This window comes from Ixodes scapularis, unplaced genomic scaffold (assembly GCF_016920785.2).
Source record: "Ixodes scapularis isolate PalLabHiFi unplaced genomic scaffold, ASM1692078v2 PGA_scaffold2__306_contigs__length_199485367, whole genome shotgun sequence".
Taxonomy (NCBI): Eukaryota; Metazoa; Arthropoda; class Arachnida; order Ixodida; family Ixodidae; genus Ixodes; species Ixodes scapularis.
The window spans coordinates 179,776,844-179,794,915 of NW_024609857.1; the positions used below are offsets into that span (position 1 = coordinate 179,776,844).

General features: G+C 43.9%; 1 pseudogene; it reads left to right on the forward strand.

Annotated features, from left to right (window-relative positions):
- The first annotated feature begins 7,449 nt into the window (after positions 1-7,449).
- Positions 7,450-9,051, forward strand: LOC121836674 (annotated as a pseudogene).
- The last annotated feature ends 9,021 nt before the right edge of the window (positions 9,052-18,072 follow it).

An 18,072-nucleotide genomic window follows, 5' to 3' on the forward strand; every position in this document is an offset into this window, starting at 1 on the left:
TACTACGGCAAGATGGTTTCGCAAAACTAAGTATTTAGTTTATTCAACTCCTGCACTAACCTTATCTCTAGAAACTTTTTATATTCTTTACGATGCGGAGTTAGGATTCTGGAAGTAGTTTTTCTAGAACTACGCTAGACATTTCCAGTTGATAATTTTTCTCGCAAAGCATTCGAGAGAGCCAAACCCTATAATATACGGATGGAGTTCCAGAATGATGCGACTGGCAGTTTGAAACATTCGGCACTGTAACAGTAATAATGCCATGTCATTTGCCTATGTAATGCTCATTTTCGCAGATCAAACTGCTTTTTCCGTCTGCACTCATTTTCAGTGGACTCATTCAGCGAACTCGCACCCGAGACTGCAGCGCTGGGTTCTGCGAAGTAATTTGAATGAATATAGATGCAACAGGTTTCTTTGAGTGTGCGTCTAACACGTATTCTTCACATTGAATCTGCTACTGTATTTATGACCGTGTCCTTAAATGTATCCACATTCCAGCTTATTTTTATTTCACGTTTGAGTTTTCTTCAGTACTTTTCTCAACATATGTGCTTGTTGAGCCGTACTCAAGACCATACATCTTGTCTTTTCCTATTACATTAATATATAAAACTGTTGATGCCGAGTGAGAATTCAAGGTACCGAATCTGTCGTGCGAGTTAAATAAGAACCAATAGAAAGCTCTACAAAGGAAATTTTGTTAAAGGAGGCTGTATAAGCATTAAAATAGCACATGCCATGCTAAAAAAAAAATACAAATTCTTGTTAGGTATGCAAGGATGACACTGCTGTGCTGTTTCTGATGTGTCACAAAAAAAATCAGTGCCATACAGTGTTTCTTATGGAAGTACAAACTGTCGAATTCAAAGCCCAGATGTTTTATTCAAGAATGTTCCTCAATACAAATGTATTTAGAGATCTGAGCCACTGACTCATACATGACTATGTGGCGAACATTCATTTTCATGTGCATTATAGTTTACAAGGTCAAGTCTGCATTGATTTATTGCATTCATGCTGAAACTGGGAGGGGTTCTCTGGGTATGAATAAAGATATAAACATTTCTTAAAATCAGAACATTTGAGAACAGACTATACGGCTCTGCATTGCAGTAGTAGTTTTATTTGTAGTCTTTACAGTTGAATGTGAATATTTGACAGAAGTCTCTCAGGTTGGGGCGAAAGAGGGTTAAATGAATGCATTTGATCATTCGCCTTAATTCGGTGCCCATCATTTTAACGCCTACGTGGCCTTGTCCTGGGGGGTGACTGTGACTAAAATAAGAGGATCTATGTGCTGATCACGAAAGAATATGCTAGCCATTCTAATGTAGCTCTGCCAAGTACTTGATTGTGATTTGTTTTTATTTTCAGCTACTTGGGTGCCTCAAAATCTGGAGATCCTAGTGGCCACAAGCTTGGACTCAATCTTTTTTTTGTGGTCTGGCCAGGACCATGAGGGAGATAATCCCAGCAACAAGAGCATCGCAGTATCTCCCTGCCTATGACTTTCGATCAGCGTCACGACAGGGGAGTCCTCGTGCCACCAGGTGTTAGGTATGCCACTTGAAATAAGCATTTTTCTTACCTATTACTAGAACAGCAAAAGCACTACTAAGCCTAAAATGCAAAAAAACATATTCAAATATTGGGTTGGATGGAGTTCCAATTACAAAAAGGAGTCTGCAGACATGATTAACATGTGAACTTAAAGCCCGCGGATGTAGGTTCGACGGTGTCACAGAAATAACTTCCCGCAGATCGCCTTGTTCGTGCTTTACCCAAACAAATTCTTAAAATAATCATTGTGTTTCGTTGGTGTCATCAATCTTATGTCCCTACCACACCCAGCAGTCGGGACATGTGAAATATAAAAAAACAGGAACTTGCACGTTCAGCTTAAGAAAAAAATTCAGTGCAGGCCTATATTCATGGTTCACATATGTGTAATTGCTCTTCATAATGAAGTGAAAACTGCTTAAGTTGTGGCCCACTACAAGCTTTCTATTAGTGTTAAAAAGTGTGATAGAAAACATGATTGCGCTTGGAAGATGGGGACATTGGAAGGACAGACACAACAGAGCGCTAACATTCAACTGATTTAATTCAAGAACCTCAGCGTAGAAACGAACTTTGTCACCGCACCACATCTCAACCAATCCGTTCTGCCACGGACTGCAAGTATGCCAACTCCTTATCCGCCAAGTCAATTGACGCCATACTGACACAACTTGTGCCGGAACTATTTATAGTGTCAGCCTCCATAATCTCGCTAACAGTCCTATCTTTGTGCCTCTCAAGAACAGTAGACGAAGCAAATAATTGTTTGCACCCTCAGTCATGACAGTGACACGACAGATCATCACTGCGAGTGCAAACCATTATTTGCTTTGTCTACTGTTCTTGCTAGGCACAAAGATATGACTGTTAGAGAGATTATGGAGGCTGATGCTATAAATAGTTCTGGCACGTGTTGTGTCAGTGTGGCGTCAATTGACTTGGCGGATAAGGAGTTCGCGTACTTGCGGTCCGTGGCAGGGCCACGGATTGGTTGAGATGTGGTGCGGTGACGCAGTGTGTTTTTACGCTGAGGTTCTTGAATTAAATCAGTTGAAAGTTAGCACTCGGTGGTGTATGTCCTTCCTATGTCCCCGTCTTCAAAGCGCAATTATGTTTTCTAACGTACCGTACCAACTTGCCCAACAATCAGCACTCGTTAAAAAGTGCTATTGTGTTTTAAGCAGCTCGCACCAAATATTTTCTTGAAATACATAGGTTCATGAAAATTATTATGTAGATGTTGGCAGACAGTCATGGTGAGGCCAATCTTTAATGCCAAGTGGTCCACTTATTCAGAGTTAATTGAGTTTGTAAATATTGTAGGTCGCAAATTAAATTTTTATGGTATGCAATGGGCACAATCATCCGTAATGACTAGCTCTACCTAGGGGAACTTCATACGTTTACTACGGCAAGATGGTTTCGAAAAACAAAGTATTTAGTTTATTCAACTCCTGCACTAACCTTGTCTTTAGAAACTTTTTATATTCTTTGCGATGCTGAGATAAGATTCTGGAAATAGTTTTTCTAGAACTACTCTAGATATTTCCAGTTCATCATTTTTCTCGCAAAGCATTCGAAAGAGCCAAACCCTGTAATGTACGGAGGGAATTCACAGAATGATGCGACTGACAGTTTGGAACATTCGGCACTGTAACAGTAATAATGACATGTCACTTATGTAATGCTCATTATCGCAGATCAAACTGCTTTTTCCGTCTACACTCATTTTCAGTAGACTCATCCAGCGAACTTCCACCTGAGACTGCAGCGCTGGGTTCTGCAAAGTAATTTGAATGAATAATGATGCAACAGGTTTCTTTGAGCGTGCGTCTAACACATATTCTTTATATTGAATCTGCTAACTGTATTCATGACCATGTCCATAATTGTATCCACATTCCAGCTTATTTTTATTTTGACATTTGAGTTTTCCTCAGTACTTTTCTCAACATCTGTGCTTGTTGAACCATACTCAAGTCCATACATCTTGTCTTTCGCTATTACATTAATATATAAAACTGTTGATGCCGAGTGAGAATTCAAGGTACCGAATCTGTCGTGCGAGCTAAATAAGAACCATTAAAAAGCTATACAAAGGAAATTTTGTTAAAGGAGGCTGTATGGGCATTAGAATAGCACATGCCATGCTAAAAAAAAAAAATACAAATTCTTGTTAGGTATGCAAGGATGACAGTGTTGTTCTGTTTCTGATGTGTCACAAAAAACAAAAAAATCAGTGCCATACAGTGTTCCTTATGGAAGTACAAACTGTTGAATTCGAAGCCCAGAAGTTTTATTCAGGGATGTTCCTCAATACAAATGTATTTTGAGATCTGAGCCACTGACTGATACATGACTATGTGGCAAACATTCATTTTTATGTGCATTATAGTTTACTAGGTCTAGTCTGCATTGATTTATTGCATTCATGCTGAAACTGAGACGGGTTCTCTGGGTATGAATAAAGAGATAAACATTTCTTGATATCAAAACATTTGAGAACGGACAAAAGGAAGGATCTGAGAACGGTATCTTAGATTCTCTTCTTTTTCTTACAGTATATCTAATGTTCACTTTATTTCACCTGATGCATTTAGTTTTTAGTGCAGCTGTTAGCACCCGTTTCCGCGTTTCGCGGCGTCGCTGTCGGCGTAACCGTTTAACTAAACTTGGCAGGAAATTAAATTAATGTTGTGGTGATGTGACGTTAATATTTCCGCTAAGTCTAGCTGAGAAACTGAATGTTTTTATGGATGACGTGACACGGTCATGCGACGTCATTTTCCCCGCTACTTTTAGCGTAAAAACTGCATTTGTGTTGAGGTTATGTGACATCAATTTCCGCGCTAAATTTATTGGGAAGCTTAACCCGCTAAATTTAGTGGGGAAATTTCCCCCTAAATCGGAGGGAGCAGAAGAGGAGGAGGGGAGGGGAAGGAGGGGCATACCCTCCCATCTTCCTCTTCGAGAGCTGTACTGTATTTTCTCATTACAGAGAATTGTAAACGTCTCATATTTCATCTCATGTTTTTTCAACTTTTATATTGCAGGTGCGCTTGCAGCACAAATCTGGGTTGTGCTGATCTTCTACGCACAAGCTAGGAACTCCTGAGTGACAAGAGTGGGAGTTTGGTCAGACAGCTCAAGGGACACCATTGTTCAGTATTGAATTTTTAATTATCTTCTTTTGAGCAAAGTTAAGCTTTGCTGCATGCAGTTCTTCTAAAAATAAATACCTGCAACCAAATTTACCAGGTCACGACATTTTGCCTCTGCTCTTAGTGCTCCTGGTGAGCCTCAGATAAGAGCTTACTGGTGTGCAAACATCATAATTGTTTGAAACCACTCACTGATGTAGAGACTCATTGACATCCGGCATTCCAATGAAACGCTGGATATCCACAAGTCTTTCTTGAACAATGCAAGCGAGAAAGGAAGCATACAATCATATTGTATTGGGGGACATTCTACAGAGTGTTTTTTTTGTATATTTTACAGATTTTTAAAAAAAAAGCTGTAAAAGCTACATTTACGCAGTCTGTACATGTGAGTTATATGGCCAGGGCGGCATGGTATAAAAGGCTAATTTGTAATGATCAGTCGGCTTATTACAGAGATGTGCCAGACTTCTTTCAGAAAACTAGATGGAGGTTCATTCTCGCGTGGTTTTATCCCGCGAATCTGAATATCCCGGTCGTTTTCCACAAAGATATAACTAAACGTGAGAAAACACAAAAAAAAACATCCTACCAATAGTGACATCGTAAGAAGACCTTTCAGCCGCCAAGTGTGTGTCGCTTAAGGGCCGCGCGTCCAGTCGCAAGTTTTCTAGGTATATTCTCCCGCATTGGCACCAGTCGTGACACATTTTTCTGCCCCTTTAAAAAATAGCGTGTGCGTGCATAGCTTTCATAGGCGCTGAAGATGCGTGAACAAAGATTTTGAAAGCTGCTCTTGTGACGTCGCTCTCTAGGGAAGTGCCTTCAAAGCGCTTTAAAAATGACTCTATGCAGCCTCGATTAATTAAATTGGCAAATAATTTTGATATTTGAGATTCTGGAGGTCAAATGAAGAAGATTTAAAAGTGTTTTCTCAAATACAAAACCGCTTCAGCCTCTCTCTAAGTATAGTATGTTCCTGAAATTTTTAATCAGTGAAAATAGACCCATGGTTCCAATAAGAAACTTCTAAGCATCATCAAAACACACTAAATCAATTTTCTTTGTGAAGATATAAGACAAGAGCAGCATTTTATGGTGTTCTAAAAAAATGGTCAATTTGGACGCGTTTCCAGACTTCGGTTTCTTACCAGAGCGCATCTTTGCACCTACGGTCCTGCTGCCCGGTGGCCGCAATGCGAAGCCGCCCCCTCGCCTCCCTCGTAGGATGGAGGGAAGCAAGGCTCACGTGTGTTGCGCGTCTAAGCCCCTGGGGAACAGGACCGTGGGCGCAAAGATGAGCTCTGATAAGAAACTGAAACCTAGAAACTCGTCCAAATAAAGCATTTTTACAGAACGCGTAAAATGCTACCCCTGCATTATATCCTTCTAAAAAGAGTTGATTTTGTGGTTTTCAGTGACTCAGCAAGTTTCCACTAGAAACCATAGTTTCATTTTCACTAATTAAAAAGTTAATTAACAAATTGTATTTAATTATCTGACTGATCGTTACGACTAGGTCCCTATACTACGTACGCCTGGCCATATAACTCGCCTGCACAAATCGCATTAATTTAGCTTTCACGACCTTTCTAAACATATATGTAAAGCTTAAAACTAAATTGCCGTGTACAACAGTGAAAAGGCGAAACCACCATGTTGGAGCCATATGGCTCCAACATGCCGGTATCGCCATTTCGCTGGTATATAGGATGTCCCATATTACGTTATCCATGTATGGTTCCGTCCGCCTACGTGGTTCCGCCATAATCCACTTCGCCGGTATAGGACGTCCCATAATACGACACGCTTGTATGGTTCCGCCTACCTGTATCGTTCCGCCGTAATCCAGTATACTGGAGCTGCCTTTTCGCTTGTATAGGATGTCCCATATTACGGTTACGCTTGTATGAGCCTTTTCCATCATCTTTCCACCATCGATATTTTCCAACAGGGAACTCGCCTGCACAAACCGCATTAATTTAGCTTTCACGACCTTTCTAAACATATATGTAAAGCTTAAAACTAAATCGCCCTGTACAACAGTGAAAAGGCGAAACCAACATGTTCGAGCCATATGGCTCCACCATGCTGGTATCGCCTTTTTGCTGGTATAGGATGTCCCATATTACGTTATGCATGTATGGTTCCGTCCGCCTACATGGTTCCGCATAAATCCACTACGCTGGTATAGGATGTCCCATAATACGACACGCTTGTATGGTTCCGCCTACCTGTATCGTTCCGCCTTATTCCACTATACTGGAGCCGCCTTTATCGCTTGTATAGGATGTCCCATATTACGGTTACGCTTGTATGAGCCTTTTCCGTCATCTTTCCATCTTCGAGATTTTCCAACAGGGTTCTGTGCGTAGTGTGGGACGAAGTCACGATAATACACCGCCAGTCCAAAGAAAGACCGGACTTGCTTCTTGGTTTCCGGCTTCGGCGCGTTCATGAGCTTCGTCATTGCACTTAACATCGGTTGGACTTTGCCATCTCCTAAGCGATGCCCCAAGCATCCAAGCAAGCAAGGATTACAAGTAGCCTGCCAACGCATCTGATCGTCAGTGGGCATGGAAGAGCAGCAATGATGGAGACGCTGCTAAAGCCTTACTGCTTTCTCGCACAGGTTAGTCAACCTTCACCAGTTCATTCTAAACGCACTAGTAATCGGTGCTTGTTGCTCGTTCCATGCCCACATGTTCTGCTTGATTTATTTATGGATAGTATCCATGTCCTGAAGTTGCTTCTCTTGTCGGGTGACATTGAACTGAACCCTGGCCCTAAAGAGGGTCAGAACAAGAGTATTGGTGAAATATTGGCTGCCATTAAATCTCTTTCTACTACAATGGAAACACGTCACGCCGAAGTTATGTCCTTTCTCAATGAAGTTAAAGCCAGTCAAAAATTACTTGAAGACCGTGTGTCTGATATGAACGTAAGATTGGCTGCCGTGGAATCAAAGGTTGACGCGCTTGAGGGTGTACACGATGTTCCCGACGTTCCCTGCCTTGTTGCTGAAGCTGTTAGAGGCGAACATTTCGCACTTCAATGTCGTCTGGACGATTATGAGGACCGGTCTCGCCGGGATAACTTAATTTTATATGGCATCCCCGATAGCCCGACTGAAACCTGGACCCAGTCCGAACAGAAAGTGCGCTCGCTTCTGGTTGAACCATTCTCCCTTCAGCTCCCCGAGGAAGCCATTTCAAGAGCACATCGGTTAGGTACCTTTGCTGTCAACAAGTGTCGCCCGATAGGAGTTAAATTTATTTCACTTAAAATTAAAGATACCATTCTATCACAAAGATCTAAACTGAAAGGCACGAGGATTTCGTTGCAAGAATATCTTTGCAAAGCTACTCGGCTTTCGCGTAAGAAGCTGACAGATTTCGGCAATGCAAGTGGAAAGAAATACAACTTGCGTTACAACAAGTTATTTATCGACAATAAGTGTTATACATACTACGCTCAAATCGATAGTATGTGCGAGGTTGAACTACCAAAGGCACGCTCTGGTACTGACGCAGACAACGTGGGTCAGATTAACGATAATGGCGCTCAACAATCACCTTCTTTGATCCCGTCCCCTCCTTCTTCCTAGCTATCAGCAGCCGTTCAGGCGCGATCTATTCGTGACTACTCTTTTCTTTTTTCCAATATCAGAAGCATTTTAAACAAACGGGATGCCTTATCGTCCCTGGCTAACACATGCCTTGCCGATGTGATTGTCTTGACGGAGACCTGGTTATCTAGTAAAGTTGACAGCCGTGAACTGGTTTCTTGTCAGAACGACTATACCGTTTATAGACAAGATCGTTGCGGGCGCCTGGGTGGGGGAACGTTAATTGCTGTTGCTGATAATATAGTTTCTTATGTTGTTCCCGTGCCTTCGCCTCTCGAATTTCTTTGTACGTGCATTCGTTTAAATCACATTGACACGGTATTTTGTGTTTGCTACCGGCCGCCCCAGGCTACACCGACATTTAGTGATGATTTGTTTGATTGCCTCAATAATGTGGTTATTAGATTCCCTAAGGCCCCCTTATTCCTGCTAGGTGATTTTAATTTTCCTGGCATATCGTGGAAAGACTGCTGCCCTATTGTAACTTCTGGTTCGTCGGAGTGTTCAGCTTTTATTAGCACTTGTTCTATGTTTAACCTCTCCCAACTTGTAAATGCACCTACTCGCGTCACTAGCTCATCAGCCAATATTCTTGACCTCGTATTGACCACTACACCTGAATCTGTCTCATCTCTATCTCTTCTGCCTGGTTTAAGCGACCACTCTGCTATTCACTTCACTTTACAATCCAGTTCCCCCCGCCTTCCTAGGCAGTATAAACTAATTCGGGACTATGGCACAGCGGATTTTCGAGCAATCAACGCCGAGTTGGCAGTGTTTGCTGATGCTTTCTTTGCGCAGCTCTGGGAATGATCGATTGTTGAAAACTGGGATCTATTTAAAACCAAGGTCACTACTTTCGTTGATAAATATATTCCTCTTCGGCGAATATCCTGTTCCCGAAAATCCCCGTGGTTCAACCTATCGTTAAAACGTCTTCAGAACAAAAAAAAAAAAAACGCCTTTTTCGTCGCTGTAGGGCATCCAAGATAGGCGAACGTTGGTCAGCTTATCTGTCCGTGGCGTCGGAATATAAACAAGCTATTGTCAACGCCAAGCAAGCTTTTTTTTAATAACACGCTTCCATCTTTGTTATCCACTAACCCACGCAAGTTCTGGAATGTTGTCAGTATGCGTGAACGTAAAGACATCCGTCTAAAATCCGAAAGTGGCCTGTTGATGCCACGTCATCAGAGCTGTGTTCTCTTGAATAATACCTTCACATTGTTCTTCACGAATTGTTTACCTGCTGCATTACTTGTTATTCGAAATTCAGATTTTACACGCATGGAGCCTATTTTCATCGACTCAGATGGTTTCTCTAAGCTGATTTGTAACGCGAAAGTTTAATCTTCAGTAGGTATTGATGGCATCAGTTACAAGTTTTTGAAGAGTACTGTGACTTATTCATCTGTCATCTTGTCTCAGATTTTTACGCAGTCTTTGCAGTGTACCACCCTACCCGGCGACTGGAAGGTTGGCAAGGTGGTTCCGGTGCACAAATCTGGTGATGTTTTTAACCCTAGTATAGTAACTACAGACCAATTTCCTTGACATCCATTCCATGCAAGGTACTTGAGCATGTGATATACTCCAATCTTGTTCTTTTCCTAGAATCAAATTCATTCTTTACATCCTGCCAGCATGGTTTTCGTAAACATTACTCCTGTGAAACCCAACTACTCGTTTTCACTAATGACTTGTTTTCTGTGTTAGACCGTTCATCTACCGTCGATTGTGTTTTTCTTGACTTCGCTAAAGCATTTGATACAGTTCCTTATCGTCTACTACTTTATAAACTTAGCAAACTTAACCTCGATAGCAATATTTTAGGATGGATTGAGTGTTTTTTGCATGATCGCACCCATTATGTATCAACTAACGATCATGATTCTAAACTTTCTTCTGTGTCATCAGGCGTCCCTCAAGGGTCTGTCCTAGGATCCCTTCTTTTCCTCATCTACGTTAATGACCTTCCTGAATCTATTGTCTCATTCATCAAACTTTTTGCTGATGACTGTGTTTTATATAGAGAAATTTATAGCTCCTCTGATGAAGCTATCCTTCAAACCGATCTTAACAGCATTTCCGTGTGTTGCAACACTTGGCTAATGAAACTAAATGTGAACAAATGCAAGGTAATGAGAATCACAAGATCAACTAATCAATCCAACCGCCTTCCTATCTTCTTCATTGTTCCCCGTTGTCTTCCGTCTCTACCTATAAATATCTGGGTATTCACATTACCTCTAATCTTTCCTGGCAAGCACATATTGAATACATTCCTAATAATGCTAACCGCATGCTCGGTTTCCTTCGTCGTAATTTCTCTCTCGCTCCGATTTCTTTGAAACTGTTATTATATAATACACTTGTGCGCTCCAAAATTGAGTATGCTTCGTCTGTATGGGATTCACATATCAACTCACTTGTTCTAATCCTTGAATCTATCCAGAATCGTTCTGACCGTTTTATTTTGTCCAACTATTCCCGTTTAGCTAGCGTCTCTAAAATGAAACAAACATTAAATCTCTCCGATCTCTCTGTCCGACGTAGCATCTCCGGACTATGCCTCTTTCATAAAATATATTTCATCAGCGACAGCCTGTGTCAGTTACTTTTTACAGCCCCCTTTTATGTGTCACCCTGTTCCGATCATCGATTTAAAGTTGGCGTACCCAGTTGTAGAACTAACCTGTACTTCGACTCCTTTGTCCCCAAGACCAGCGTGGACTGGAACCACCTTCCTGCCTCCGTCGTCTCCATCAGCGACCACATTACCTTCAGGTCTGCCGTGTCTCATCACTTGACATTATAACTATTTTTTTGCTCTACATGTTTTTGTTTCTTTTCTTTTCCACCACTCCTCTCTGTAACGCCTAACGGCCCTGAGAGTGAATAAATAAATAAATAAATAAATAAAAAATGTGATGGGGGTTACCCCAACCTCGCACTTCTGCAGGCTTGATTGTCAGACCTGCTTCAGGGATCTTTTCAAACTGCCGCAGCGTTTGAACATGCTCCTCCCACGTTGTTGTGGCCACGAGAACGTCGTGTAGGTAGTGTACCACATTTGCAATCCCCCAGAGAAACGTCCTCATAAGCCTGGTGAAAATTGCAGAGGTCGTCTTGATGCCGAAGGGCATGAATATGAAGTGGTAGTGTCCAGATTGTGTCGAAAAGCCGTTTTAGGCCATGAACCATCCTCCAGTGGTACCTGCCAATATCCTTTTGCGAGGTCAAACTTTAAGAAGAAGTTTTTGGTTCCGACCTTCGCAAACACCGTGTCGGTCCTCGGTATGGGCTCCGCGTCTAAGATCAGGAGGTCATTGATGCTGCGAAAATCAATACACGCTCAATACATGGCTTTTTTTTTCACCAGCACAAGGGGTGAGTTGTAAGATGAGCGAGAGCGTTCGATTACTCTCATCTTCAACATCTGGTCCCCCTCTTCCTCCACCACGTCCTTCACCGCAAAGGGAAGAGGGTATTGTGGACCACGTCCGAAGTTGTCAGCTCCAGCCGAAACTCTATGAGATTCGTCTTTCCTGGGACTTTGGAAAAGATGTCCTCGTACGACTTCAAAGGTCTACGCACTTCAGTCCGTCGATATTCTTTCGGATTGTCGGATACCGTCACAACTTCAGATCCGTCACTTTTTTCTGCGTTGACGGTTGGCAGCTAAGCATCTGAGTCCGGCTCCTCTAAACAATGCAGGATGCATTGTTGTAGCCATGCGTCCTGCATTGCTACAACAATCAACAGTTGCATTGCTACAACAAAAGCTACAATCAAGTTGGTGATGACATGTGTAGATACTGAATGCGTATGTGAAGCTAATGAAAAGAAGATTATTAAAAAAAATGTGGACTTTTTGAGCACAAACAAATGTAATGTGTTGGAATGTATGTTTTACCAGAAGTAAAAATATGATAATTATACAAAACTGCAGGCGAACTGGACGATGTTTATTATAAAGTATTTAATCCAAGACTGAGCCACGAAGACGAAAAATTAAACGCAGAAACGACACAAAAAAGAGGGAAAGACGCCGCCTAGATCGAAGTTCGCAAGTTTTGATTTAATCGTGTTCACGAAAACTTAGCCAACCTAATTAAAGCATACTTTTCAGTAAAGGACACATATAGCTGTGGGAGCTTCATGCACTCATCTACCCGCGTTCATTCACACTACGAATAGATGCTGTGAATAAGTTCTCTCACTTTTGAAAGCTTCAAATCCTATATTCTCGTGTATCCATACTTTCTTCTTGTATCCATCGTTACACAATTCAAACACAAGCAAGTTAGGTGCCGCTGAGTAGCTTTCGCGACACTAAGACACAGCACATGTACAGCATGTAGACTTTAATGCCGCTTTGCAATAATATTGCTATGACAAGTGTTGCACTGATTATTAAACAAATATTTATATTTTAGGGTTTTGTATTTTCTTTTCTTTGACTTGCGTGCTACCTGGGATGCTATCTTTCTGGCGTGCTACCTGGGGTGCTATTTGATTTTTGTAAAATAGCCGTTTTGCCAGTGCCGTCTTTGGTTTTGAATTACTGACCCAACTACTTTTGGTTTGACCCTAGTGTGATTTAACGGGGTTCACCAGCGATTTATTTGGAACCTTTTCCTCATAGATGACACAGAAAGTTTCTGGAAACAACATGTGGCTCGCAGCGGTGAATGCGGCTCGGGCGCTCGGGATGGGCTCGGGCCACCGGCTGTTCGCTGTCGATCTGGGCGCTACCGGCAGGGGCGACAAGGGCCAACGACCAGAGCGGAGGACGAGCCAGTAAAAGATCAGACTCTGATTTCCGACTGCCTCCAAAGTTTCCATGTTCAAATCATTGATCTGCCTTATCACCAGCTTCGACACTGTAGTCACGTGACCCTAACCGGAGACACGATTGGCCTAAACTACGCATAGCGTCTACCCTGCTGACAATACCGATTGAACAGGACAGCTCTTTGAAGGCCACGCTTTTGAATTTCTAAAGAAGCTGTCTAGCCCAAGAGTGATTCTAAACGATGCAAGTTTGAAGACACTATGTTTTACGTCGTATAACTTACAATATAATTTAGAATGAAGAACTAAGCGCGACAATTTTTTTTGCGCACGATGTCTACATACAAATAAATAAATAAATATATATATATATTATCAATAAATTGAAAATTATTTGTACACTGTTAGGTTCGCGTTTTTAAACTTCATTTTTTTTTTACGAAAGAGTTACACATAAAAGACACCACGGACAGCACATCGTCCGACTTTCAGCACACGATGTATCGCCGAAGCTCGCTGACAGAAGGTTGCGATGCTGCGCTAACAATTTCAGAAAGATGCTGCGTAGGGTACGCCGGGCGCAACTGCTTCGCGACCGTTCGAAGGGCAAAGGATTCGCGACGACAAAGTAGCGTCTTCCAACTTCAGTAAGCTAACGGGGCTCAAGAGTCCCACGCTCACATTTCCGTAGAGCGAGCGAGGCCGGCCACATCATGGCGCAGTATGCTCTCGCGTCGCGATTGCTACGTCGTTGCTCTGCCTACACTGATAGCATGTGCACTGGCAGTGAAAGAAGCCCTCTCGAGACTTCATTCGAGTCCAATAGACGACTTTATAGTGCGATAGACTCTCGTAAAGCTAAAAGTAGAAGTCACTTCGGTTGCGGCGTAAGCGCGGGCTTTATGCTTGTTGACGCCTGCGTCGGCAATGATTAAATATGCACAGAAACCTTAAATATAAAAAAATGGAGCACGCAGTGGTCGAGGCTGCAACCTACAACATGTTTGATTGGAAACCTGTGTTATTGATGCATATATACTCCATATAATTCTTTTTAAATGTTTATCAGGGCCGGATCTTGTGACAATAAAATCCTGTGACTATGTAGTTCATTTCAAGCCTGTTGTAAAAGCGTTTCTTACTACGCATGAAACCTGCTTATGACTCATATCAACGATTTTGTCATGTTCTCAGTGTGTATGGTCTATCAAGTCAGCTCTGTAGAAAATCTAGGAATATGGCAACGCAAAGTCTAACGACCGTTGGCGACAGACAGTTGGTAGGATTTCTGTCGACTGTGCTCTGTAGACTCCTGTTGAGAGGAAATCTGTAGAAACCTTGTAGAAAATGGCGATAAGATAGGAAGCGGACAGGTATGTTAAAAAATCGTTAAGATGTCTACAGACTGGCTCACATTTTTTTTGTAAGTGTTCAGGCTGGTTGGCGGCGTGATGATGTTCTTGTTCCGTCGGGCATGACCTCGTAGTTCAGTTCTCCAAGTCGACAAAGTACCTTGTAGGGTCCGAAATACCGTTTGAGGAGTTTCTCGCTGAGACCACGGCGGCGAATCGGTGACCAGACCCATACCCGGTCTCCGGGCTGGAAGTGGACGTCCCGACGACGAAGGTTGTACCGGGTAGCGTCGACAGGTTGTTGATCTTCAATTCGGAGTCGGGCGAGCTGGCGAACTTCTTCGGGTCGTTGAGCAACCACTTGGGCGTCGGGACTTCCATCGTCAGCAGGTTCGTGGGGTAGAATCCCGTCCAGCATGGTCGTTACTTTCCTGCCATGCACCAGCTGAAAGGGTGTCACCCCGGTGGTCTCCACGGCCGTGTTGTAAGCAAATGTGACGTACGGCAACACCTCGTCCCATGTCTTGTGCTCCACGTCGACGTACATGGAAATCATGTCGGCGATGGTCTTGAGTCTTTCCGTCAGCCCGTTGGTCTGCGGCAGGGGCGGATCCAGACCTCCATTTTAGGGGGGGCGGTTCCTCGGTGTAAAACGGCGGGGGGGGGGGGGGGGGAGTGTTTATATTTTTTGTGGAGTTATCGTTTTTTACTAAACTCTGAAAACATAATATAGATCTTGAGAGCTTTTGTATCGGTTTACCTGTCGGGGGTGAACTCTAAATTAAAACCTTTCTGGTGACCACGCTAGAGGTAAGTATCTAGAAAATTGTGGTGGCACTATCCTTTCTGAATACCTTAACGCAAGGAATTTTGTAGATCATAGGAAACGGGATTACTCCATTCGCGTGGTCACGTGGTCACGCGTGGCCATTCGCGTGGGCAGCGCGCTAGAAATAGAAAAAGAAGTTTAACTACTGGTGATGAATGTTTGGTGCCATAGTTGCTGTGACAATTGCAGACAGTGTAACTTGATGGCTCAGAAATTGCCGGCGGGGTTACAACATTTGGGCTCCTTTTGCTTGAATATTTATATATTCTCGTTACACCCGCAGAGCATGTACGGAGAGCCAACCTTTGCCAACTATACGGAGGAAGCCCATGCAGCTAATGACAATGCGAAAAACGTTTTAATCGAAAACTTGGCTGTTCTTTGAGATTAAGCTTGGCATAGTAGTTAGAACTTTATATTCAGTGCCAAAATGCAGAACGGGGTTTTAAAACATACTTTTCATTGCCGCCGGTTGATTCAGTGGAGCGAGTACGTTGCAAACAAGCGACAAAAATGGCCCGGCGGCTTCGACGCTGCTCGCGGCGTCAAAACACTGTTGACGCAGCGAGCCAAACGAACGCTGCCAGGCAAGTTCGTCGGTTGTTCACCGTATATTTGGAATGTCCAGAGCGCAGCACATGCGGCATTGCCAACCCAAACTCGTGTTTTAACGTGTTCTAGATGCAACTCGAGAGAACGAAAGCGAATAATTGTTGAATATTTTTGAAAGCATGTTGCAGTTCGGCAACTATAATTTTTAAACTTAGACAAGACCTTAAACCACCAATGGATCCTTCCAAATTATATTCAATTGCACTTCGTCTGGATATTTTCTGTATGAAAGGAACACTTACTTGTTTCTGGGTAGTTAGCTCATTCTTCAGCGTCGATAGGACAGGTGCAGAGATATGATGGGGCAGAGCGGTTGTCCGGTCGGCGAATCTCAACTGGGCTAAAGGCCGATCACGACTGCAGCATGGATGTTTGGGGGTAGGTGTTCACTCGAACGGGCACAGGCACTGTCTATTTCATTTATGTATAGTCGCATCTTTGAAAGGGCTCGTTTTCGCCAAGTCCCTAGGTAGAGAATTCGAAGCCGCAGTCGCAAACCAGCAAGCCCCGCCTCTGTTCCGTTTGACACACACATATTCGCTCCTGCAAAGCCGCGCGAAAGCTCTGCCGTCAATCCACAGAAGCCGCGTTTAACTCGAATAGTAACGACGGCGCCAAGGGGAGACAAGGAGTAGCGGGCGCCTTTCCTAAAATATGTCCCGCCACCCTAAGTTGAAACGGCATTGTATACAAATAAATGCCTACGGCGTCGGCTTGAGGACCCCGTGTAAGCAGCCTCCAGCCTTTAGAGTGCTCGTACCGTTTATCTTTCTTTTATTAGCTTCCCGCCACGAGAAGTCGTATCGCAGGCAGTATGAAGCCCATTAGAGGAAACATCTCCCCCTTCTGGCGCTCGTCGGCTTCTTTCTGTATTCCGCGCTGCGGCGCTGATCCTCAGTGAGGGATGGAGGCGAGGACGAAAGCGGGCTTATGTTTAAGCCAAGGTCGTGGGGAAGTCCGGAGCGTCTTCAGGAGAAGCTCAGACCCAGACTACACTGTACCCAGAGCATTTGCTTCCTCTCTCAGTTTAGAAGAAAAGCAATTGGTCACCTGGTTGTACAAGCTGCATCTCCCCCCCCCCTCCCCCTGGAACGTCTCCTCATGGTACGTTCCCTCCGCACTTCCCTTGCAATGATCACACCCTGCCAATAAGATACATTTAGTGAGCCCGTGGGTGGCAGCATCTCAAAGCAAGCCAAAAAAGATATGCCAAAAGACAAGCCCAAAACCACGAAGAAACCATCAAACGAAAAGTGATAAAAAGGCGGCCGCTAGAGAGGAAGGTTAATCTGCTGCGTATATGATCGTACCCTTGAGGAAGGCTGCTTGGCGTCTGCGTTTGGGAGCTTTCAGGGCACAAATTTTTCGCAGACAACCTCCAAAGAGAGAGAGGGAGACAGAGAGAGAGAGAAAGGGGATTAGATATGTTGAAGGTATTCCCCCCCCCCCCTCCCGTGCTCGACGAGCTGGCCTTGTTTGGAAGAGTGCCTGCAGTCGAGGACCCTGATATTTGGTGCGCCTCCCGACTGCCACTCCACTTCGAAACTCCTGGCGCCGTCCCTGTCGGGAAGACGTACCGTGACCTTGACGGAGATAAACCCCACTTTGGAAGCGCCCAGCAGGCGCGTCCACCCACCGCTGTTTTAATATTTCGTCCCTCGCGTCGATTGCTTACGTTTTTTCTTCGAGCTGACGAAGAACCCCGGGGGGGGGGGGTTACCTGGCGAGGTGTTTGGGGGGGGAGGGGCGATTGCCCCCACCGCCTCCCCCTTGGATCCGCCACTGGTCTGCGAGTGGTACGCCGTTTTGCGACAATGGCTGGTGTGGCTGAGACGAAGGACATCCTGTGTCAGCTGGGCCATGAACGAGGATCCACTGTCTGAGATCAAGACTTCGGGGGCGCCGTGCCGGAGGACAATGAACTCGATGAAAAACTTGGCGACTTCAACAGCCGCTCCTCATGGAAGGGTTCTTGTCTTGGCGTACCGTGTGAGACAATCGGTTGCGACGATTATCCATCGGTTTCCTTGCATCGATGGTGGGAATGGCCCAAGTAAGGCCATTCCGATTTGCTGGAACGGGGCTGATGGCGGCGTAATAGGCTGAAGTAGTCCTGCCGGTCTCGTC